Source organism: Monodelphis domestica, chromosome 1, assembly GCF_027887165.1.
Source record: "Monodelphis domestica isolate mMonDom1 chromosome 1, mMonDom1.pri, whole genome shotgun sequence".
Classification (NCBI taxonomy): Eukaryota; Metazoa; Chordata; class Mammalia; order Didelphimorphia; family Didelphidae; genus Monodelphis; species Monodelphis domestica.
The window spans coordinates 471,150,432-471,175,149 of NC_077227.1; the positions used below are offsets into that span (position 1 = coordinate 471,150,432).

Below are 24,718 nucleotides of genomic sequence, written 5' to 3' on the forward strand. Positions count from 1 at the left end.
TTACTTATAGGTTTGAGTTTACTTCAACATTTCATATTTCTAGTCCATCTTCTCACATCTTTTTATGTATTCCTGTATCTACCTGAGGCCAGAAATTTTCCTGAAAAATCTCTTCTGGGGTATTTTCTCCTATAAATTGCTTATGCTTGCTATTACTGTTCTTAGTTTTTACCTGTTACTCAAACTGGTACCTGAATTGACAGACATGGAGGCAATTCCCTTTTCATTTCTTTCTTGCCCCCACCAAGCAGACTTTACTCTTCCTCTCCTTTTTAAAGAGTAGGTATGCTTGTAATTTTCCTTTATTTCCTTTTAATAATCCCTGACAGAACAAATGAAGTTAGGAAAAGGAGAGGATTTAGAATGAAATTTTAAAAAACTGAATCTGTAATTTAAACAGCACAGGGAGCTGCTAATGAGGAATTTCTTTTATCAATGAAAGTTGTCATGATCCTAGCAATTTCTAGCCTTAGAGTGTTTCTCTGAGAGTTTCAGTGACTTATAGTCACACAGATAGGAAATATCAAAGCAAGAAGAACCTATGTCTTTGTTGCCCAGTAGTGAGACTGCCTATTCCGGGTGAAGATGTTAAGCAGACAATTATAGATGTTTTAAATATAGGACATATATATATATATATATATATATGACAATTATATGAGATAAAAGGGCTTGATATGTAAATTTGGGAGCTGTCTGTAGAAATATGGCAGTTAATTTGATGGAGAGAGAAATTATAGAAAGAAAAGAGAATTGGACTCAGGACAGGGCCCTGAGATAAATATATACTGGAAGAACACAATAAAGCACTCTCTTTAGGCCACTGCAAAATTCACTCTGCTCTCCATACTTGCTGGAAACAGTAACTTCAGTCCTCTGTTTTTCTTGTTGGTAGCTCTCATGGCTAAATCTTGTAGTGAACTGAGGGTCAGGAAGAAGGTGGACATGTTTGTGTTCAGTCTTTAAGAGCGCCTGTGCCTATATGAAATTTTACATTGTAATCTTCCTTCTTTTTCAGTGAGATATAACTGCTTAGCTACCTTTAATTTGCAATTAGTGGATTCTTGCCAAGCCCTAATGAAAACAGAAGCTTCCACTAGCAGTCCTTTGTGGAAAGTATCAAGCAGAAATGCAATTACCAATAAGACTTTATCTAATTTAATCGAATTACTACCTTTTCTCTCTTCTTCCCTACTGATAGACTTGAGATGCCACTGTGACCTTTCATGATCTTAACACTCTCTGTCCCACTGAGGAGGGAGGAGGCTAAATTTATTGATTTTCAGGTTCCCATTTTTTCCTAGGACATGGCACTAGCTCCCTCTGCTGCCTTTGATTTGGAAGTCACATATTCAATGCCATGCTTTAATTCAAAGAGAAAAACGGAATCCATTCAGTTGTCCTCTGAACTGTTACTACATTCTTAGGTAGAAATACAATTTTCCAGAAGGTTTTCTCTAATTAAACTTAACTGACCACTTTTACCATCTTCTTCCGGCCTCTGGACTTCATATTCTACTTTGTGCTTTCCAGGCTACAACTGTTTTCATGCTGATACATTTGGACATCTCTTCTTGAGCCATAGCATTCCTTGTGTGTCTAAGAACATAATATCTAGGAACAACTAGGTATCTAGGTAGTGGACAGAACACCAAATCTGGAATCAGGGGGACCTGAGTTCAAATATGACCTCAAACCTTTCCTGTCAGTGTGACCCTGAACAAGTCACTTAGACCTCATTGCCTAGCCCTTGCTTTTCTTCTCTTTTAAAATGGATACTAAAGATAAGGGTTTAAAAAAAAAAGGACATAGAATCTAAGAACTGAAAAGGACATTAAAAGGAATCTCATCCAATTACGTGTGAATCACTACTATAAAATCCTTGACTTGTGGTCATCCTTCTAGATAAGCAAGAGTTGAGAGGAGGCTTTTCTTTATGTGGCTTCAGCATCGTTCCTCTATGAAGACTGTCACTACGACTTGCATTCTGAGCTGTGTTCAGAGTGGTGAGGATTAACTAGACCAAGTGGTCAATGCATACCCTTCCAAATGGCTCCCCCTAAAACTGGGGCATTCCCTTAGGAGAGTAAGTGAAGTGCAGCCATGGGACCAACAGAGCTACATGTCCTTTCTGAGAATTCAAATTCATGACCTTGATCTCCTGAGCCTCAGGCTCTCTCCATCTGAATTTGAAGGTGTAATATTTTATTGGGAAAGGAAATAGGAAGATTGGAAAACAGGGGGATAAATGGGAGGTTTGTATGGGGTATGGAGTAGTTGAGGGAAGAGACTGTATAGTGCTTGGAGAGGCAAGGGAGGGAGATGCCCCCTGCTGAGAGGAAACAGCAGAGGTCCAATAAGGATTTGGTCCAATAAGGATTGGACCAATAAGGTCCAATAAAGACAATAAGTTTGTCTTTAAATGACTGAAACTGAAATTCAGCTCCCTCTATGACCAGAAATGATAGTCCACTTATCTGACTGTGAATTCAAATAACAAAGTTTAATAACTCAGTTGGGATTGGAGGTTTTTCTCAGCTTCAGACCTGAGGCCAGGCCCCAGAGGCTGGCGGAGAGTTTGTCCCACTCCTGTCTACTCTCGTTCTAATTCAGAATCTTAGCAGTACACAGAAAGCAAAGAAGAACAATTCTAACCTTTAGAAGCCTGTGTCTTTGGGCTGAACCAAGAAGAGCATGCCACTCTAGACTGGGCTGAACAAACTCCTCTCTCCTCCAACACCCGGAAGCCAGTTCCCCGCCCCCCCCCCCCCAGGAAGGAAGTGCTAGTCACAAGACCCAATTGCCACTCCCAGTTGGGCCCTTCCCCCACAAACTGTCAGTCTTGTTTCCTTTCCACAATCTTCCCCTTTTTTTGTTGTGACCTTCCCAAGGTCACATATTTATATTATAGTTACCAATTTACTAAATCTACTCTAAGGAATTCTTAGCAGGAAAATTTGGACAAGGGTAGTTTTGGATTTTACAATAAATTCAGTACAATAAATGTTGAACAAACTATTACAAGAAATTTGAATCTTAGTGCTAAATACTACTTACTCTACGTTAACTAAAACTATTACATTATTTACAGAAATCATTTACATATAATACAACAATATACATTGTTCCACATCCTGATGTCAAATAGAAATATCTATTGATCTTTCTATTGCCTAAGACTTATGGAATTAACTATATACATATTTACATTTTGCATAAATACAATTCCAGACACTTGTTTATATAGACAAGGCCTCTCAATATGTCAGTGATTTTGTGTTTTGTGTCTAATAGTGTTGTGTTGAATTAATATTTATCAAGTTTCTTCAGATCTCCACTTCTCATGTTGACTGATGGATCTCTTCTTTCTTCCATGTTATGTAGTGATGCATGCTATTTCCCTAATATGTGAAATTACTTTTGTTTTATTATTTCAACACACTCAGTCTTACATATAAGTCTCGTTTTTTTATCTTTCCTCCTTCTTATATAAACAAATTTACAAAGTTCAAAGTCTTAGCTGTCCATTTCAGCTTTTCCTCTTTGTTTCTAGCATCTTTTCTTGATGCTTTTCCTCTGGGCTGGTTTAAAATCTTTTCCTCTGGGATGCTTTTCCTCTGGGTTGCTTTTCCTCTGGGATGCTTTTCCTCTGGGTTGCTTTTCCTCTGGGTTGCTTTTCCTCTGGGATGCTTTTCCTCTGGGTTGCTTTTCCTCTGGGTTGCTTTTCCTCTGGGCCGGAAAGTTGTCTCAAACATTATGTGTCACTATTATTTCTTTATGATGTGCTTTTATGTTAATCAGTTTTTGTTTTCATTTCTCAGCACTATCTGTTGTCTAATTATCTTTGATGTCTGTTACAATGGTGTTGAACTTTTTCTGGTTTCACGTGGGAACAGTGAAACCATGAGTCTTTCCCTGCAACTTTTATAGCTGTTGGGGTAGTAAGCAATACTTCATGTGGTCCAGTCCATTTTATGTCTGTAGCCAATTTTCTATTGAAATTTTTTAAGTATACTAAGTCTCCTGGTTTGATGTTGTGCAAATTGTAATCCAGGGGTACTGTTTGTTGTATCAAGCCCATTTCATGCAATTCTGCTATTCTTGTCTGTAAAGCTTGTATATATTTTGTTAATTGACAATCTCCACCTATCATGGCAATGTAAGCTGGTTTACAAGTCCTTCCTTGCCAAATTGCGTGTCCATATAGCATCTCAAATGGAGTGATGTGCAAATCTCCACTGGGTCGTGTTCTAAGATGGAACAGAACTAATGGCAGAATGTTTGTCCATTTTTGGTGTGTTTCTGCACAAAATTTTCCTATCAATGTTTTAATGTCTTTATTTAATCTTTCCACTTGCCCTGAACTTTGGGGATGATATGGTGTGTGGTATGTTGCTTGTATTCCTAGATTTTTATAAATTTCATTTAATATTGACTGAGTAAAGTGACTTCCGCGGTCTGAGTCCAATTTTGAGGGAATCCCAAATCTAGGTATGATTTATTTTAATAGGATTTTGACCACAAATGCTGCATTGTTCTTTTTGGAAGGAAAAACTTCTGGCCATCTAGTCAGTCTGTCTATGATGACAAGGCAATACTTAAACCCTTTGTCTTTTGGCATATTGATAAAATCTATCTCTATGCATTCAAATGGAGTATATTCTAAGGGAAGACCTCCTGAGCCTTTGGTCTTATAAACTCCCTGATTGAATTGCATACAAATTTTACATTTTTGACAAATTCTTATGGCATATGAGGATATTCCTGGTGCAGTCCAAAATCGTCTTACTGAATCGATCACAGCTTGGGTTCCACAGTGTCCTTGTGCATGTATTGCATTGCACACGTGATAAAATAAATTTTTAGGCAGGATGGGCTTGTCTAGTTGCGAAAACCATATTCCTCTTATTTGTTTTGCTCCTAAATTCTTTATCCACAATTGAATTTCTGAATTGAATGACTGAAACTGAAGTTCAGCTCCCTCTATGACCAGAAAAGATAGTCCACTTATCTGACTGCGAATTCAAATAATATAACGTTTAATAACTAGTTGGGATTGGAGGTTTTCTCAGTTTCAGACCTGAGGCCAGGCCCCAGAGGCTGGCGGAGAGTTTGTCCCACTCCCGTCTACTCTTGTTGTTCTAGTTCAGAATCTTAGCAGCACACAGAAAGCAAAGAAGAACAATTCTAACCTTTAGAAGCCTGTGTCTTTGGGCTGAACCAAGAAGAGCATGCCACTCCAGACTGGGCTGAACGAGCTCCTCTCCCCTCCCACACCAGGCAGCAAGATTTGGCAAAATGTGGTTGGGCTATCACAGAATCCTGAGTCCCATTCCAAGTGAAAGCAAAGATTTTTTGGCTTTCCTTTGCAATTGGAATGCTAAAATAAGCACTACACAGATCAACAACAGTATACTATCTAGAGTTACTTGGGATTTCTGAAATTATTTTAGATGGGCTTGGAATGACTGCATGGGACTTTTTCACAAAGTTATTTACTTCCCTTAAATCTTGGACCAGACTCCACTGAACTTTTCCTTCAGAGTCATGTTTTGTTTTCTTTATAGGTATTATTGGTGTATTATATTCTGAAATTGTTGGGTTTAAAATTTTGATAATTGGGTTGATTCCTTCGATGGCTTCTTTACTTAGTTTGTATTGTGGTATCCTTGGTGGTGTCCCTTCTTTAACTTCTACTTTTACTGGTGTTGCTGACTTTAGAATCCCTGCATCTGAAGAATGTGTAGCCCAAAGTCCTTCGGGTATATCACTTGGTAATTCAAATATTGTACCTTCATTCTGAACTTGTTCATCATCCACTTGCCCCATGAACAGCAATGGATAATGTTTTAAAGAGTCTTTGGATAGATGTAGAAAGATTTTCCCCGATTTATCACATTGAATAGTTGCTCCAATTTTACACAAAAAGTCTCTTCCAAGAAGGTTGATTGGGCATTCTGGGATTAACAAGAATGTGTGTTCTGTTGTTAGGGGTCCTAGTGTTACCATTTTTGATTTTAGTTTTGGTACTCTCTGTTTTTTTCCCTGTAGCCCCCATTATTTGTACATAACTTGTGATTTGGCTGTCTTCGGGAGATGTTTTTAAAACAAATTTAGTTGCTCCTGTATCAATTAGAGCTGGGTAGATCTCATTACCCACTTTTATCATAACCCTTGGTTCTGTGTTCTCATTTTGTTGGCACACTTGGACCATAGGTGCCTCTATTTCTATTTTGTTCAAATCCCAGTTTTGTTCTTCATCTACAGACTTTTCTTGTTGCTTTGAACATTCATTTTGCAATTCATCATCAGTTTGCAAGGGATTTGCATTATCATGGAGACTTAAGGATGGCATGACAATGTTTGTGTTTGTTTTTTCTTGTGCAGTTACTATTGGTTGGAATTCTTCTGCATAAGGATTTAAAGTTGACTTTTCTATTATGTTATTGGTATTTTCTTTTGTAATATAATCCCTGCTTTCCATGCCATTGTCTCCAGGAGGTCTGCTAATTTGAATGTTTTCTGTTATTGCATTTTCTTCCCCTTTGGACCCTTCTATTGTTAGCTCATATGCTTCAATTAATTCATTTACAGTTTGTGTATTACAGACTGTTGCCACTTTTGTTCCTTCTTCTTTCTTTGTAGATTGTTCCACTGTTCCAAAAATTTTCTCTTTAATCTCTGTTACATCATTATCTAATTGGATTTCTTCTTCTATCTGTTCTTTAGTTTTATTTTGTGATTTTGGCACCCCACATTCTATCTGCATGCAGTCTCCTTCCTTTTCCTTTTTCCTTTCCCATTTTTCCTTTTTGATGTTACCCCATACAACTGGCTTCATAACTGACTTTGTTTGGCAGCACCTGAGATTACTTGCGAATAACGTGGCTTCGCTCCTTGTTGGATGTATCTCTCCATGGTTTCTAAATTTGGTGCTTGCAATGATTTCTTGCAATTACAATCACAACATTTTGCATTTGTTTGTGTATTATTGCTGCTATACTTTACATTGCTTTTCCAAGACCTTGGTTTTTTTTAGCTTGGAATAATTGTGCCTTTAAATAACAGTCTTGAACCATGTGACCCATTTTTCCACAGAGGAAACATCTGGGTAAATTTCACCTTTGATTACTTTGTGTGTAATTTCTTGTGGGTTTGTATGATTGCAGAGTGGCTAGATTTTTTATTTCTTCAATTTCTTTACATTTACTTGAGCTATTTGCCTCCTTGAGCTTGGCTTTAAGGTCTTTTATTATTTCATCCTTTTCCTCTAGCATTATTTTATGACCTGAAAATATGTAAGTTGCAGTTTTTCTTAAATCTTCCAGACTTAGTGTTTCCCAATCTGGGCACTGGAGTTTAAAATATGATCTAATAGGTGTGTTACTGCCTTTAACAAATTGTCTCCTTATGTGTTGGAGATTTTGTTCAGTTAAATTTTCAAATCCAAGCACATCCTCTGCTACTTCAATCACTCTATCGAGGAACTTTGATGGATGTTCCCCACTCTCCTGTCTCAATCTCTCAAATTTTCCCCAAGTATCTGGTCTTTTTGAAAAACTTTTCATTGCCTCTAATAGATCTTCTCTGGCCTTCCTTAGGTAACGTAGATTTTCATTATTAGATAACTCTTAAGTCTGTTCCTTCCTCTGGCCATGATGTTAAATTTGGATTTTTTCTAGTTTCATCAAGGAATTGTTGTTTTTCCCTTTTTGAAAATAATTCTGAGAGAAGAATTTCAGTGGGTCTTGGAAATCTAGGTCATAAAGCCTAATTTCTCTTTTAAATTCTTTTAAACATCTCATTGGTTCTGAAAACCAGGAAGGCATCTGTCTTTTCAGACTTTCAAGGTCAGCTGTTGTAAATGGTTTATGTGTTTTAATATTAATTATGCCACTATCTGGTTGTAGGCTTGTTTGATCTCTTAATGGCAATTTTGGTATTCCCCCTTCAGCCCCATCTGTATTTTCTTGCTGAACTACATTGTTATTTTTAGGTATGTCTTGTTGTGTGTTAATACCTTTGCCACATTGTATCTCTTCACTTAGTTGCTTCATCATTTCCTTTAGTTGCATCATCTCCTCTTTTATGGCTAAAATCGTCACAGCCATTTCATTATCTTTTGCTTTTTTCCCAAAAATTAGATGCACACCTTTTTTTAGGGCATAGTATAATTTGGTTACAAAGAATAATGCTCCAGCATATGTGGGAATGAATGAAATCAAGTGATACATACTTATATTCAGCCATTGCAAACTTTCATAGATGCTAAGCAGAAAATAAATATAATCCGGAATCGTGACAAACAATAAGTAAAAAATATATATATAAAAGAAATATGCAATCCAGGCTAGATTACCCATGGCAAGTAATAGTTTCTTTGCCATCTTGTATCTTGAAAAGCTTTTTGCAACAGAAAAAAATGTTTTTAAGTCTGGCCTCCTCCCTTCAGGAGGAGTGGTTTCTTTTGGGCGTGGCATCACTAGGCAGATTAGTTGCACTCAGCACTGCTCTCAAAATGGTTACTTTTCACAGTCACACAGGCTTTTGAAATGTATGCAGGCCTGATTTTGTCAAATTCTTGACAAAAATAGGTTGGAAAACCTAGCTGGCTCTGCTAAAAACTGTAATATTTTATTGGGAAAGGAAATAGAAAGATTGGAAAACAGGGGGATAAATGGGAGGTTTGTATGGGGTATGGAGTAGTTGAGGGAAGAGACGGTATAGTGCTTGGAGAGGCAAGGGAGGGAGATGCCCCCTGCTGAGAGGAAACAGCAGAGGTCCAATAAGGACGGTTTGTCTTTAAATGACTGAAACTGAAATTCAGCTCCCTCTATGACCAGAAATGATAGTCCACTTATCTGACTGGGAATTCAAATAACAAAGTTTAATAACTCAGTTGGGATTGGAGTTTTTTCTCAGCTTCAGACCTGAGGCCAGGCCCCAGAGGCTGGCGGAGAGTTTGTCCCACTCCTGTCTACTCTCGTTCTAATTCAGAATCTTAGCAGTACACAGAAAGCAAAGAAGAACAATTCTAACCTTTAGAAGCCTGTGTCTTTGGGCTGAACCAAGAAGAGCATGCCACTCTAGACTGGGCTGAACAAACTCCTCTCTCCTCCAACACCCGGAAGCCAGTTCCCCGCCCCCCCCCCCCCCCAGGAAGGAAGTGCTAGTCACAAGACCCAATTGCCACTCCTAGTTGGGCCCTTCCCCCACAAACTGTCAGTCTTGTTTCCTTTCCACAGTGGCTATTGAGGGAGATCTAGCCTCAGTGGCCAGGCACCCCCTCTGCCCCCCTAAGAGAAAAAGAAGTTGGAAATGAGGGAGATCAAAATTGAAAGTTGCCCTGAGAAATTCAGCCAGGAAAAATGCCAAGGACCCACAGACAGATAAGCTCCGGGTTTGTGCTGGGGCCGTCCAAGGTCCCTGATAAAACTTCAGCACCGAGACCCCAGGTGCAAAAAGCAACTTTCTAACAGGGGCTTGTGCTGGGGCCTGTCCAAGGTCCCTGATAAACTACAGCACTGAGACCCCAGGTGCAAAAAGCAACTTTCCAACAAAGGTTATTCATGAAAAAGTATTTAAACCCCAGACTGTCAGAAGCAACTTGGAACTCTGATGGTAGAGGTTCCCACTGATGCGCCTATCAGTTTTCCCAATAAAGGCTTTCTCCTTGCTTGATTACATTGTCTGGACTTCCTTGGTGGTGGGTGAAAACCCAGACCTTAACACTATCAGTAAAGTTTGGCCAGGAGCTGGTAATGTTGGTGGTTCTGTTGCTGGCCTTTACACTGCTATTCTTCCTAAGGATTATGCTATCCAATATTATCTAGCTTAACAGATATATGTGGACATTTTTTCCCATCTCTTCCTTCCTTTTCCATTTAAAGAAGTTCTCTTGGGATCAGCTTCTCATTTACACATAAATATACACACATATATTTGCTTATGCAGATACAGATATACATGTATATATAAGAAGTCCATCCCTAGCTAAGAATCTATCATTTATTCATTCAGTCGATCAATATTTATTAACCACCTTCTATGGGCTAAGTCCTGGGGATACAAAAGAGGCAAAAGATAGCTGCTGCCTCAAAGAGCTCATCATCATTTCTATATTTTTAACCCTTACCTTCCATCTAAGAATCAATACTATGTGTTTATTCTAAGGCAGAAAAGTATAAGGGCTAAGCTATGGGGGTTAAATGATTTGCCAAGGATCACGCAGCCAGGAAGTATCTAAGGCCAGTTTTGAACCCAAGATTTTCCATCTTTGGGCCTGGCTCTCGATTCCATGAGCCACCCACTGCCCTCATCATTTCTATATCTTAATCTATTTTCCAGAAATCCAAATCATATTGCTAAATACTATCTTTTTTTTAGTTTTGGAAAATTTAATTTAATTGATTAATTTAGAATATTTTTCCATGGTTACAAGATTCTTGTTCTTTCCCTCACCTCCCTCCCATAGCTGATGCACAATTCCACTGGGTTTTATGTGTGTCACTGATCAAGATTTCCATGTTGTTGATATTTGCATGAAGGGAATCATTCAGAGTCTACATCCCCAATCATATCCCCATTAACCCATGTGATCAAGGAGTTGTTTTTCTTCTGCATTTCTATTCCTACAATTCTTCCTCTGAATGCAAACATTATCTTCTTAACCAGCTATTTCTTCTCTAATCCTTTTTTTTTGTTTTCTTCAAAAAAATCTTTACTTTCAATTACAGTAATGATTAATTCAGATCAATTCAATTTAGCAAGAATCTTTTAGATGCCTATACTGTGCCATGCTGTGTACCTACTGTGTCTACTGGGTCTTCAAGAGAAAAAAAAATAAAAGTATGATAGTCCCTGCCCTGAAAGAGTTTACATTCTGCTGAAGGGGTATCTATGACATGTAGACAAGTAAATAAATATAATACATATAAAATAAATTCAGAGTAATCTTAGTGGCCCCTAATAACTAGGGATGGGGGGGAGGGGTCATGAAATGCTTTTTGTAGAATGTGGTACTTGAATTGGACCTTAAAAGGAGTTAAGGATCCCAGGAGGCAAAGTGAGGAAGGAAAGCATTCTAGGCAAGGTGGAAGGCTATTCAAAGGCATGAAGTTGGGCAAGATAATGTTATGGCAGGAATGTGTAGTAAATATTTAACCACCAGCTCTCCTCTTCCCTCACTAAAATGAAGTCACAACTCAAAAGTTTTGCATTATTTAACATTTTCCCCACCACTTTCTTAAGTTTATAAATCAACAAAACAATACATCAAGCTCTGATTTTTAGTGTTTGTTGATTTATAAAGTGTAAATACTCACACTGAAAAATTTACTCATCAGTTCTCCTGAACTGGTTCAGGCTGGTTCTTTTTTTAAAACCCCTGAAAAGGATACTGTGCAAGCCAGTCTGCTGGAATATTGAGTGCAGGGGGGGGGGGGGTAGAGTAACTTATAATTTTGGGGAAGATTGGGAGAAGCCAGACTACAGATATAAATATAAAAATTTATATTTTGTAACAAAAGCAATTGAGACTCACCAAACTTTTCTGAGGTAGGGAGTGGCATGGTCAGACCTATACTTTAGGAATGTCAACCTGGTTCTTGTGGGGATGATCTATTAGAGAAGGAAGAGACTGGAGGCAGTGAGACCCATTAGGAGGCTCTTGTCATTGTCTAGGTAGGAGGCGATAAGGACCTCAACTGGGAAAAGTTGTGGTATTCATGGAGAGAAGGGGATGGATTTAAAAGGTGTGGAGGTAAAATCAGTAGGACTTGGCTACTAAGTAGCCATCAAGGTTGCAAACCAAGTTAACTAGAAACTGGTGATGCCCTCCACAGAAGTAGGGAAATCTCCTCTCCATCTCCAAAAGGGATATAATATGGATGCATAATTTTTCTTGTTCATTTCTATTTTCATTGCCCTGAACACATCTAAGGAAGTAAAAAAGAAGGGGAAGATATAGGAGATTTTTTTTCTTACTGGATCTGTGATTTTCAGTAACAATGCAAGGCACAAATGAGGAGCTTTATCTGTTGTCTGAAGAGATTAGATGTTTATGAAAACACAAATAAGTAACATCTTTATACCTATCGCTTCTCCTTTCCATCTTGTTGTTCTGAATCATTTATGTTCTACTTATTTTTACTTTTGTTCTTGGTTTTTGTTACCTTGACAGGCTATGTAATAAGGGGATTGATACAGCATGACAAAATTAAGCCTCTTTGATGTGCTAATTCGGCATCATTTAATAATAATATAATGTTATTTTATTATAGCAAATATAATAATAATATTAACTTGACATAAGTATTGGACCTGGAATTAGGAAGACTTGAATTCCTTCAAATCTAGTCTCAGAAACTTAATAGCTGTGTGACCCTGGGCAAGTCACTTAATCTCTGTTTGCCCTATTCCACTGGAGAAGGAAATAGCAAACCCCTGCAGCATCCTGGCTTAGAAAACTCCATGGATAGTATGGCCCATGGGGTCATGAAGAATCAGACATGACTGAACAACTGAACAACAATGTATAGCTCTTGTTACCACACATGTTCCTGTGTGACCCTCGGAGTAGAGTGTGGCACAGATAAAGGGAACAGGATTTATTGAGCACCTATAATTCCAGGCACTGTGGTCAGAGCTGTACAAATATTATCTCATTTGATCCCCACAACAACTCAAAGTTGGTTGTTGGTGTTAGGACATCTGCTTTATAGTTGAGGAAGAGAAGGCAGAAAGAGCTTCAGTGACTTACCCAGGATCACATAGTTGGTTAGATTTGAACTCAAGTCTTCTTGACATTCAGACCTAGTACTCTATCCAGTGTTTCCCCTACCAGTCTCTAGTTTAAGAAAATAAAATTTGTCATTACTGATGAGGATGATAATAACAACAATAACACTTTGAATTTTCATAGTGCTTTACTGATGTCAACCTAAAAAAAACACAAAACTACCAAAGCAGTCCCAATAGAACCCATTTTCAACCATGACAAGGGAGACAATGTTATTCTGGCCACCACGCAGAGTCATAGATGTGCCACATAGTGTGGGACTCCAGGAACACTGTCACTGGGAAAAACCACCAATGGAAATTTCCATCTAACTAAAGAACTCGGGTTTATATCAATATCTTGGGGAATATATAAAATGAAGGACAACTGATCGGTTACATGGAGGCTTGAGAAAGAGGTTGGAGGCCAAGGCTAGGGTACCTGGGAGAGGCCTAGATACAATAAGAGAAACTAAGAAGACCAAAAGGGCACATAAGGTTTGAGAACATCTAGGGGGCTCCCTGGATGCTTGATGATTTCTTATTCAGTTTGGGACGAGGGTCAGTCTGGAGGTTTCTTCAAGACAAGTTCCCAGGGGACAAAGGTAAAATTGGGGTTCCATAAAACTAAGCTGCCACTGTCCACAAAAGGTTTTTCCATAAAAGAAAGTTGGGTAAGATAAGCGAAATTCGTGTACGAAATTCTTTATCTGTTGATTCAGTTCTCTGAGTCTCATTTTACATCTCTATATAATGAAGAAATTGGATGAGTTCAAACGACAAATTTTTGAGGCACCTAATATCTGCCAAGTCCTGTGCCAGGTCTTAGCAATACTAAAACAAGAATAAAATAGCCCCTGTCCACAAGGAGTTTCTGTTCTGTCCAGAAACACAAGCCGTACATATAGAAGCAGAAACAAAACAACTACAAGGCAAAGGATAATCACGGAAACCCCTCTCCACTCCAGTAGACTATGGTTTGACAATATCTCGAAACAGACCTAGGTGACAAGCTGGACAAGCATTGCAGAGATGGGCAGTGAGGTGGTGGAGTGGATACAGTGCCGGGTCTGGAGACAGGGAGACCTGATTTCAAATCTGGTCTCAGACACTAGCTGATGTGGCCCTGGGAAAGTCATTTAACCTGTTTGCCTCAATTTCCTCATCTGTAAAATGACCTGGAGAAGCAAGCAGCAAACCACTCCAGTATGTCTGCCAAGAAAACCTCAAATGGGGTCACAAGGAGGCAGATATGACTGAAATGAATGAACAAGAGAAATTGTATAGATGAGAAAACAGAGACAGAAAAAAAAAATGTATCCGTGCTATCCTGACCAAGGAATATAAGCTCTGAGCCCAAACAGAGTCTGGATTGGACCCTGAGCTGGTGTTTTTCCACTATATCTTCTACCTTAATATCTTTTTTTGTCATACGCTTTAATTTTTATTAAACACTTATTTTCTCTCTTAAAATTGATACTAAGCATAAGTTCCAGAACAGAAGACTGGTGAGGGCTAAGCAATTAGAGTTAAGTGTCTTGCCCAGGGTCACACAGCTGGAAAGTGTCTGGGGTCAGATTTGAACCCAAGACCTCCCATCCCAGGCCTGGCTCTCTATTCACTAAGCCACCTGCTCCTGTCCTTTACTTAAAAAAAAAATGGATATCTTATATCCTTAAAAGTCAGCCATGTGGTCAGGGTTATCCCATTTGACAGATGAGGAAACTAAGGCTCAGAGATGGCATTAAACTTGTCCAGGGTCATACAACCAGTGACAGTTCGTGCCGAAGGCTAATACTAAGATTTCCTGACTGCCCGTCCTATATTCCTACAGCCTGCTGCCTCCATTCCTAGAGCAGACAGTGGGCTTCTTAGCAAAGAAATGAGTAAAGGGTCACCTTTCCTAATAGGACCGGCTGTGGGCTTCTGAATAGCAAGTCACCAGTCAGAGTAGGCTTGTCAGTCAAACTGAAGGCCAGGTAAAGCTTTGTGGGACTGTCACTTCTAATTCTAATCTAGCGTACCAATTGGAGGCATTTTTTCATTCTCTGGCCTGCTGAGATGCCTGAATTGGCATTGGGGAGTACAGAGTGATATTAAAGAGGGTGTTAAGAGAAGTGCTTTAGTAATGTCAGGACATGGAAATGGATTTGTAGGAGAAAGTGGTATTTTTTTAAGATGGTGAAATTGCAATTTTAAATGGAGCTTCCTTCAGTTTCCCTCTTAAGCAAAAGTCACATGAGGATGAAATGAAATGATTTATGTCATTGAGCAGGTTGACCAAATTACAAAATTTCTTTTCTATTTTTTTAAGAAACCTTTCTTTGCCTGCTGTTTTAGAATTGATACTAAATGTTGGTTCCAAGGCAGAAGAGTGGTAAGGATAGGCAATGAGGGTTAAGTGACTTGCCCAGAATCACACAACCAGGAAGTGTCTGAGGCTAGATCTGAGCCCAGGACCTCCCATCTCCAGGCTTGGCTCTCTATCCATTGAACCACCCAGCTGACCCTCCAAGATTTCTTAAAGCTCAGGGAAAGTTCTCTAAGAAAACACGGGGACAAGGACTAAAACCTATATTACATTTGATCCAATGGAGAGTTAAACTGCCTGAAAAGAACTAGAGAATTTTTATTTTCCCCGATGTTTAGGAACTTGCTAATAATGTACTAAAAAATATTAACTCTGCACATTACACCCCACTAAGCTGCAAGTGGGAGAAATGATGCATTTATGCTTAGCAAATAATTCTAGCCATAAATGGGACTGTTGGTAAACTCAGGGATGTTGGTTCAACATGAAGGCAGAAAAAAAGAAGAAAGAAAAGAACTCGATGAGCTAGCATCCTGGTCACCTTGGACACCACAGAAAGAATCTGGCTCAGGTGGGGGTTGTGTGTGGGGAGAATAACAAGGAGGCTTTATGTGGGTTTGAAAGAAATGGTTTTGTTTGGTGTGGGGGAGAAAAATCATCTGGAGCCTTTTAGATTCCAGAAAAACAAATTGCTTGATAATAGAAGTAACTGGGCGGCTAATTTCCCACTTAGTAAAAGTAATTAGTCTTTTCAGCTATGTGCTCAAAAACACATAAGGAAAGGGGCAGCTGGGTGGCTCAGTGGATAGAGAGAGCTAGGCCTAGAGATGGGAGGTCCTGGGTGCAAATATGATCTCAGATATGTCCTAGCTGGGTGACCCTGGGCAAATCACTGAACCCCAAGCCTAGCCTTTACCACTCTTCTGCCTTGGAACCAATACTGAGTATCCATTCTTATGCAGAAGTAGCAGTTTATTAAATTTTAAAATAAACACACAAAGCAAGATGGAAGGAATGGGATAGGTAAGGACTAAGATGGGACTTGGGGACTGGATTACATGACTCCATGGAGAGGAGCTAAAAAAGATGTAAATAGGGGTCAAGTTTGTGGGAAGATCTTTCTGATTCCCTCAGCTGGGGGAGTGAGAGCTAAGTGGAGAGCTAGACTAATCTTTAGCCCTTTAATGGGTAGAGCATCAAACTGTGTAATGCGGTGAGGGAGGAGAGAGGAACCTACATGACTGGGAAAGTGGACAGAGCCTTCTTTTTTGATGGCAGTGAAAATAAGACCTGGTCTCTGCAGAAAGATGTCTGCCTCCCTCATGCAAACAAAATTGCACAGAACGGATTGCCGAAGAATGGCACCAATATTCAGCAAGTATGAGAGACGGTATAATATAGTAGAAAGAACAACAGACTTAGGACTGTGCTGTGGGTGCCCTGGCTTAGAGGAGACATTCCTTGGGACACATACTGACACCTACTTCTAAATAACTTGTCCAGTTTGTATATGTAAGAGTCTGTATATATAAGAGATAGGACTTGAATTCACGTCTTCTGGCTTCCAATGGAGCTCTCTATCCATGTATGCCATGATGTTTGACTTTGAGAAAGACATTTAGTCTGTCTCTGTCTCAGTTTCTTCTATAGAATGGGGAGTCTATTTGAACCTGTCTCATAGGATTGTTTTGGGGGTCAAATACAATAGCATGCAAAGCACTTTGGGAACCTCAAAGCCCTCTATAAAGATCAGCTGTAATGATGAAGGTGGTGGTGGTGCCTATCTTGTCCTGGAATGTTTGGGCTGCCACAAAAACAACAATCTGCCCAGTGTCCCCAGTGAACTTAGTTCAGGTGATAATGACAGTCACACTATATCCATGACAACACCTTCAAAGCTCTTCTAGCACCATTGTCTTGTTTGTTTGTTTCTTTAAAACCCTTACTTTCTGTCTTAGAATCAATACTAAGTATTAGTTCTAAGGCAGAAAGCAGCAAGGGCTAGGTAATTTGGATTAAGTGACTTGCCCAGGGTCACACAATTAGGAAGTGAACCCAGGTCCTCCCAACTCCAGGTCTGGCTCTTTCTCCACTGAGCCACTTAACCACCCTAGAGCCATTCTCTTGTGCATGTCAAAGGTCCTGGAACCCCAGAAGTGAGAAGTCATGACACCTTCTCAAGAGCCTTGAAATATACATTTAAGCTACAATTATTATTATTATTTGTTATCTCTGTGGAAATCTTTCTCTAAAGCCTCATTAGTCCATGAAGGTAAGCTTGTACTCTTTCTAGAAGTTATATCAGTAGAAAACAACTGGTGGCAGATTTTGCCAAACTAAGGAAGACCTTCAAGTATCAACCCAGGTGATGTCCTTTTCCAAGGACCATACCATTTAAGTTCATAGAAACTCATCAAGAGATGGGTTATACAATGATTTAAAAAAAATTTTTTTTGCCTATAGCAACTTTCAAAAATCACCTAAGGTGCAAGGTGGTCACATTCTGCATTGGAAGAATGAATACCCACTCTGACAAAATTAAGGATCACTAAAATAATTGAATTCTTAAAGATTGCCTGTGGGAAAAAAGTAAGCAATAGTCAACTTTCTTTCCAAGGATCCATTTTTCAGATTAGTGTTTTAAGAAATTGCAGAGAATTTCAAAAACACTATGGTAAGGGGGAAGGAAATACCACTCTGAGTTCAACTGGCATCTGTGAAATTTTTAAAAAATTATCTCAAACATATGTCAAGTATATCTCAAAAAAGAGAGAGAGAGATATCCCATATGAGAAGTCTTCTAACTTAGGCTAACAATTCGTAGAATCATCAGATCATAGTTCTGGAGCCAGAAGGAACCTCAAAGGCCATCTAAGTCCAATCCCTTATTTAACAGATGAGAAAACAGGTCCAGTGGAGTTAAATGATCTGCACAAGGTCAGAGTTCCAAACTTAACCTTCTTTCTACTGACCTATGCTGAACAGGGAAGGCAAAGTTCATTAGGGTTCCCAAACACACACACACACACACATACACACACACACACCACTCCTTCCTTCTTCTTGAGCTGTTCATCATTTTAACAACCTTAAACAGCTTTCCTTTTATTTGGACAGGCATTTGTTCCAGGCACAGATGGTGCTTATAAAAAGCCTCATGCTGTCGTGAAGAACTCCAGGTGGGAGGTCCATGTCTCTTGGACTCACAGTCTTCTTTCCAGAATTCAGGCTATCCAATGAGCCTAGAACCCTCTCCTCTCTGATACCCACAGACACCCAGGTGAGGCACAGCCAGACAATGAAAGAAAAAGTTTCTGGTCTGCCCTATGTGCTGATGGTATTAGAAGGTGATTTTGGTTGTGCATGGTCCTTGCTGAAAGGATGAGATAAACACTTTCTTCATCTGGGATGTTTATCTTTTGCTTTATATTCAGTCTCAGGCTCCTGGTATACCATGTTCCTTTCACTGACTAATTGTCTCCTTGGAGGTGTGGGAGGAGGGTTGGGTACAGGTATGGATGTGAGTATTCCCATCTTTGAGTCAGCCACTGGGCTTAACTAGGAGATGGAAGAAGAAGGAAGCTCGTTTAAATTTGCCTAGACAATTGATTAATTTTCAGAATGGCCTGTGTATTAGCCACTGGGAAATTGTCAAGGACAAGACAGATTATACTTCAAGAAGTTAAAGCGTCTGTCATTTTCTCAGTGGGGATCACATCAATGGAGGATCTCATTCTATCTCTCTGTCTCTGTCTCTGTCTTGTCTCTGTCTGTCTCTTTCCCTCTTTCTCTCTCCCTCTCCCTCTCCCTCTCTCCCTCCCCCTTCCTCCCTCTCTCTCTCTCTCTCTCTCTCTCTCTCTCTCTCTCTCTCTCTCTCTCTCTCTCTCTCTCTCACACACACACACACAAACATACAGAGTTCGTAAAAGAACATTATATGCTATTATTGAGTGTCGATGATACCTGAAAGACCACAGAAAGCATGAAAGCTACCACTAGATTGAAGAAAGGAAAATGAAGTCTTTGTTTTTAAACAAGGGAAGAAATAGAGTCTGAAAACTATAGGGCAGTGAGCTGGATTTTGATTTCTCAGAGAATTCTGGATCAGATCATTAAAGAGATGGTTGGAAAACAGTTAGGAAAGAATGTGGTGATTACAAAGAGCCAACATGGCTTCATCAAGGACAGGTCCTGCCAACCTAATCTTAATTGCTAGAATTTTGGGTAGGATTTCCAAACCAGTACTGATAAAGCATTCTGTGGCTATAGTTTATCTAAATTTTATATGCATTTAAGAGAAGATGGAGAGCTGGGAATTAGAGGATAATAAAAGTCAGATAAATTCAAATCCATTTCAATGATTGGACTCAAACTGTTGTCCTAATCATTCAGTATCACTGTGGACTACACTCAGGACCTGTGCTTAACCGTGTGCTGTTTAACATTTTTAGAAATCACATGGATGAAGGCATAGATTGTATGCTCATCAAATTCGCAGATGACTTAAAGCTGAGGGGTAGCTGACATAGTGAATTATAGAATATGGAACCAAAAGAATCTTGACAGGCTAGAGCTAAATTAGGCTGAATCTAATAAGATAAAATTCAATACTGATAAATGTAAGGTACCACTTGGTTTCCAAAAAAAAATCTTAACACACAGGATGGGAGAGATATGGTTCTGAAACAGATCTGAAAGTTTTAGTGGGTTGTAAGCTCAATATGAGTTAGCAATGTGGTGTGATAGCCAAAATAAGGTAATGTGATCATGGGCTGTGTTAAGAGAAGCACAGCTTTCTAGTCTAGGGCAGTAATGATTCCTCTGTATTCTGCCCTTCTCAGGACTCATCTAACCATTGTGATGAGTTTTGGGGCACCATAGTTCAAGTAGGATCTTACTGGGAATATCAAAAGCAGGTAAACCAAGTTAGTGCAAAGTCTTGAATTCACTGCAGAAGGAGATCAGATGAAGAAAGTAAGATGTCTAATCTAGAGAAAAGGAGATTCAAGTATTGCAAGGACTTTCATGTGGGAGAGACATTAATTAGAGTCATTCTATAGAGACTGAAAAAAGGAAAATTTAGTCAGATAAAAATTTCCTAACAATTAAAGCTGTATAAAAGGAAATAGGCTACCTGAAGAAGTGATATGGAGAACTCCAAGTAGAGGACAAATGATGACTTGTCATGTATGTTTTAATGGAGATTCCTTTCATTTATGGTCTAACCATTTGGCAATTGAAGACCCTTCCAACTTTTAAGTTCTGTAATCCTGAGCTTTATATCTTCTTCTGTCTTTAGGTCGTGGCTGGACATACAGTAAAGATTCAGTAAAAACAAGAATTGGAGTAGTATAAGACCAACTTTCATCCCAGGAATGTTACCTCTACCCATAGCATCCCCTATGTAACAACTCTCTTTAAACCTAGACTCAATTCTACTTACTGTCTTTACAAAGTCACTTAATTTCTGCAAAATGATGGTGAGACTACAAGTCCAGCCATCCAAGTCTGGTCCAAGGTCAAAAAGCTACAGTTTAAATACAGCAATCTCATTTCCAGAACTTTTTCATAGAAGAATTTCTTTAGTTAATGGAAATTTACCAGATTCCTGAAGCTACTAATGACTTTTAATATCAGAGAAGTTTTTCACTTTTTACTGATTTAATTTTTTTGGCTATTAAAGGTAGCCTGAAGAAACACCATCTGTTGAGTAGATGATAGATTGTGAAGAGAAATTTTAGTAGGAAGGCTGTAAATTTTGAATTGATCAGGGATGCTGGTATCTCTAGACAGTTGCTGTAGATATTGAAATGTTCTGTAGAGAGAATTCCTCAATCAGGGGCCATTCTTCATTGCATTTTCATTTCAATCAATCCTTTTTTGACATTCTATACTCAAAGGAAGACTATGAATTGCAATAGAAAATCTATCAGGAAATAGAAGATTTAAGATCCTTTTTTTTTCTTCTAAAATCACCAACTCTGGGAATCCTAAGAGAGGTTGAATCTAAGTTATTCCAGTTGTAATTAAGTCTATTTCTGACAAATTTGCTTTTGTACCCAATAGTATCTGTAATTTTTCATAAATTCAAGCAGGCCCAGGACTGCACTAGCCTTCCCCACAGATAACTGCATAATGAGTTTTGAGAGGTACCAGAAAGTTCTTTTCCCTAAAAATATTCCCCCTATCATTCTGTCACTGGACTTGAGAGTCTGTGCTAAGCAATGGCAATAATAAGTGATACAAGCAGAGAAAGTCCCTGCTCCCAAGAAAGTTACATTCTAATGAGGAAATAAAATATATGAAAAGGAGGTAGGAGGTAAAGGAGGGTTCCTAGTTTCAAGACATAGTCTCAAAAATGTCTCCTAGGCTTTCAGTAAGCAATTCAGCAGGGGGAGGAATGAAGATATGGTTGACCTGAGTCTCCTCCCCTAGGTTCTGGGAGGAACCAGACAATCAGGGGTCATTTCTTATAGGGAAAGGTATGAGAGAAACTTTAGAAAGGAAATATAAGGTATACCTTGTCTACTTTGCAGTTTTTCAAAGTACTGGGTCAGCCCTTGTTGGGAGTTAGGTAGATATGGGGGAGTAAGGACTGTTTGGTTTTTAACTTTTTTTTAACCCTTATTTTTTGTCTTAGTAATAACTCTAAGACAGAAGGACAAGGACAAGGGCTAGGCAATCAAGATTAAGTGACTTGCCTAGGGTCACACAGCTAAGAAGTGTCCAAGGTCAAGGTTTGACCCCAGATCCTCCTGACTCCAGGCTTGACTGTATCCACTGTGCCACCTAGTTGCCCCTGGTTTTTATCTTTTTGTCCCCAACAGTTTGCACATAGACTTACAAACAGTAGGCACTTAATACATTTATTGAGTGCTCACTTCTTAATGAAGAGGCAGTGAGGTACAGTAGGAAAAAAATTTAATTCGGAATTAGGGGGTTTTGTTATTGCTGTTGTTAAGACTTTTCAGTTGTGTCCAACTCTTCAGGACCCCATTTGAATTTTTATTGGCAAACATACTGAAATGATTTACCATTTCCTTTTCCAACTCATTTTATAAATGAAGAAACTGAAGCAAACAGGATTAAGTGATTTGTCCAGAGTCACACAACTAGTAAGTGCCTGAGGCTGGATTTGAACTTAGGTCTTCCAGACTCCAGGCCCAAAGCTCAATCCATCATCCCACACAGGATCTAGGTCCAAATTATGCCTTCGCCAATCGCTACCTTTTTAACCTTAGGTCTAGAAATTCACCTCTCTAGGCCTCAATGACCTGTTCTATAAAATAAGGAAGTTAAACTAGGTCTATAGAGTCCCTTTAGCTCTCAATTTTTGATCCTATGAATAAGTGCCCAACTGGAATAACTTCTAGAATCGTTGTCACTCTTTGAGTACCATGTCCTAGGAAACAGCATCTGTTAAAAACTACTTCACATTATGCCTTATTTTCTCTTCCTTTAGTCTCTCCTTAAAAGGTGCTACATCTCCCAGTCAAAGCTTCTACCTGTACCCCTAAATCTATCTCATCTGTTATTGTCTCCTTCAGTAATTCATTCTCTCTTTCCCTTTTCTATCCACTAGTTCTTTTCCTTCTGACTCTAAATATGCCCAGCTATCCCCATCTTGGAGAACCTTTGCTTGATTCTACTACTCAACTCAAGCTATCATCTTCCATCTTTCCTCCCTTTCAAACCAATCTCATAGAAAATGTTGTCTGTACTCCAATGTTTCAACCTCCTCTCTTCTTATTCACTGCTCAACCCATTTCATTTTGCCTTCCAGTCTCATCACTCAACTGAAACTGCTTTCTCCAAAATTATCAGTGACTTCTTAATCATTAAAAACAATGCCTTTTTCTTGGACTTCATCCTTCTTGACCTCTTTGAGTATTTGACACCTTTGAACATTCCTTCCTGAGGAATGTACTCTCATCTTGTGACATTGCTCTCCTCTGGTTCTTCTTCCTGTCTGATTGATCCTTGATCATCTCCTCTACTGGGCCATCATCATTGTCTTGACCTTTAACTCTGAGGTTTTTCCAAAGTTATGTCATTTACCCTCTTTTTTTCCCAATCCAAATTCTACTCCTTCTCTCAGGGATGTCATCGGCTCTCATAGGGTCAATGACAATCTCTGTATCAATTGTTTCCAGAGTTTTTTTAAATTCAGCCCAACTTTGTCTCTAGTCCAGTTCTTCATCATGGCAATCCATCAAACATCTCCAGATAGATATCATCTAGGCATCTCAAATTCAGTCCATAATGGAATTCATAATCTTTTCTCCAAAATTTATAACTCTTCCTAACTTTCCTTATTTGACGAGAACATATTTCTTTCAGTCACCCAGGTATGAAACTCATTCTCAACTCTTTTCTTTCTTTTTCAACCCTCAAAAGTTGCCAAATGTTAGTCAATAAATATTTATTAAGCACCTACTATATATCAGGTACCATACTAAGTACTGGAGTCACAAAGAAAGGTAAAATACTACCTCTGTTTTTAAGGAGTTTACAATCTAATGGTGGAGACAACATGCAAATAACTAGGCAGGAACAAGCTATATACATTCATATATATTTATTATTTGTCTATTACATTTTATTTAATATAGTTATTATTTATGTTTTATATTAATTTTATGTTATTAAACTATTGATTTAATTTATTATGTATGAATTATAATAAACATAAATTACTTAAATTATTAATTTAATCATTTAAATTAATTATAATATAATATGATAAATAATTATTTGAATTAGTTGGTTATTATTAAATGAATGGAATTAAATGATTATTAAATATTATAACTATTCTATATTTATTTAGATTTCTCTATATAAATTCTATCTCCATAGCATCTCTCTTATCTATCTCATAAAGGACCATAGCATAGGTCCTCAACATCTCAGGCTTAGAGTATTGTGATAGGCTCCTATTTGGCCTTTGACTCGAGTCTTTCCCCCTCTCCAATTTGCCCTACATCAAGTTGTCATGTTGGTACTCTTATTTTTTTTTATTTTTCCATGGTTACATGATTAATGTTTTCTCCCTGCCTTCATCTCCCACCCCCCTCCAAGATTTGACAAGCAATTCCACTGGGTTATAAATATATATTTTCACTTGAACCCATTTCCATATTATTCATTTTTGTAAAAGAGCAATCCTTTAAAATCAAAACCCCAAATCACATACCCATATAAACAAGTGATAAATCACATTGTTTCCTTCTGGAATTCTGCTCCCACATTTATTCTCTAGATGTAGTGTTCTTTCTCATAAGTCTCACAGAATTATCCTGGATCATTGCATTGCTATTAGTAGCAAAGTCAATTACCTTTGATCATCTCACAGAGTTATAGTCTCTGTGTATGATGTTCTCCTGGTTCTGCTTATTTCACTGAATATCAGTTCATGTTGGTTTTTCCAGTTCTTATAGAAATCCATCAATTCAAGCTTCCTTATAGCACAATAGTATTCCATCATCATCATCTACCACAATTTGTTCTGCCATTCACCAATCAAGGGACATCCTTTCATTTTCCAATTTTTTGCTACCACAAAGAGTGCAGCTAAAACTATTTTTGTGCAAACAGGTCCTTGCCCAGTTTTTTTAAATCTCTGGGATA

General features: G+C 38.6%; 1 protein-coding gene across 1 annotated transcript in view; it reads left to right on the forward strand.

Annotated features, from left to right (window-relative positions):
• The window catches only part of OLFM1 (olfactomedin 1), a 240,516-nt gene that overhangs the window by 127,758 nt on the left and 88,040 nt on the right, over window positions 1-24,718 (forward strand). Inside the window, exon 6 of the transcript XR_008915365.1 lies at window positions 18,206-18,368. The gene's annotated coding sequence lies outside the window, so the exon portion shown is untranslated. The remainder of the gene's footprint in view (window positions 1-18,205; window positions 18,369-24,718) is intronic.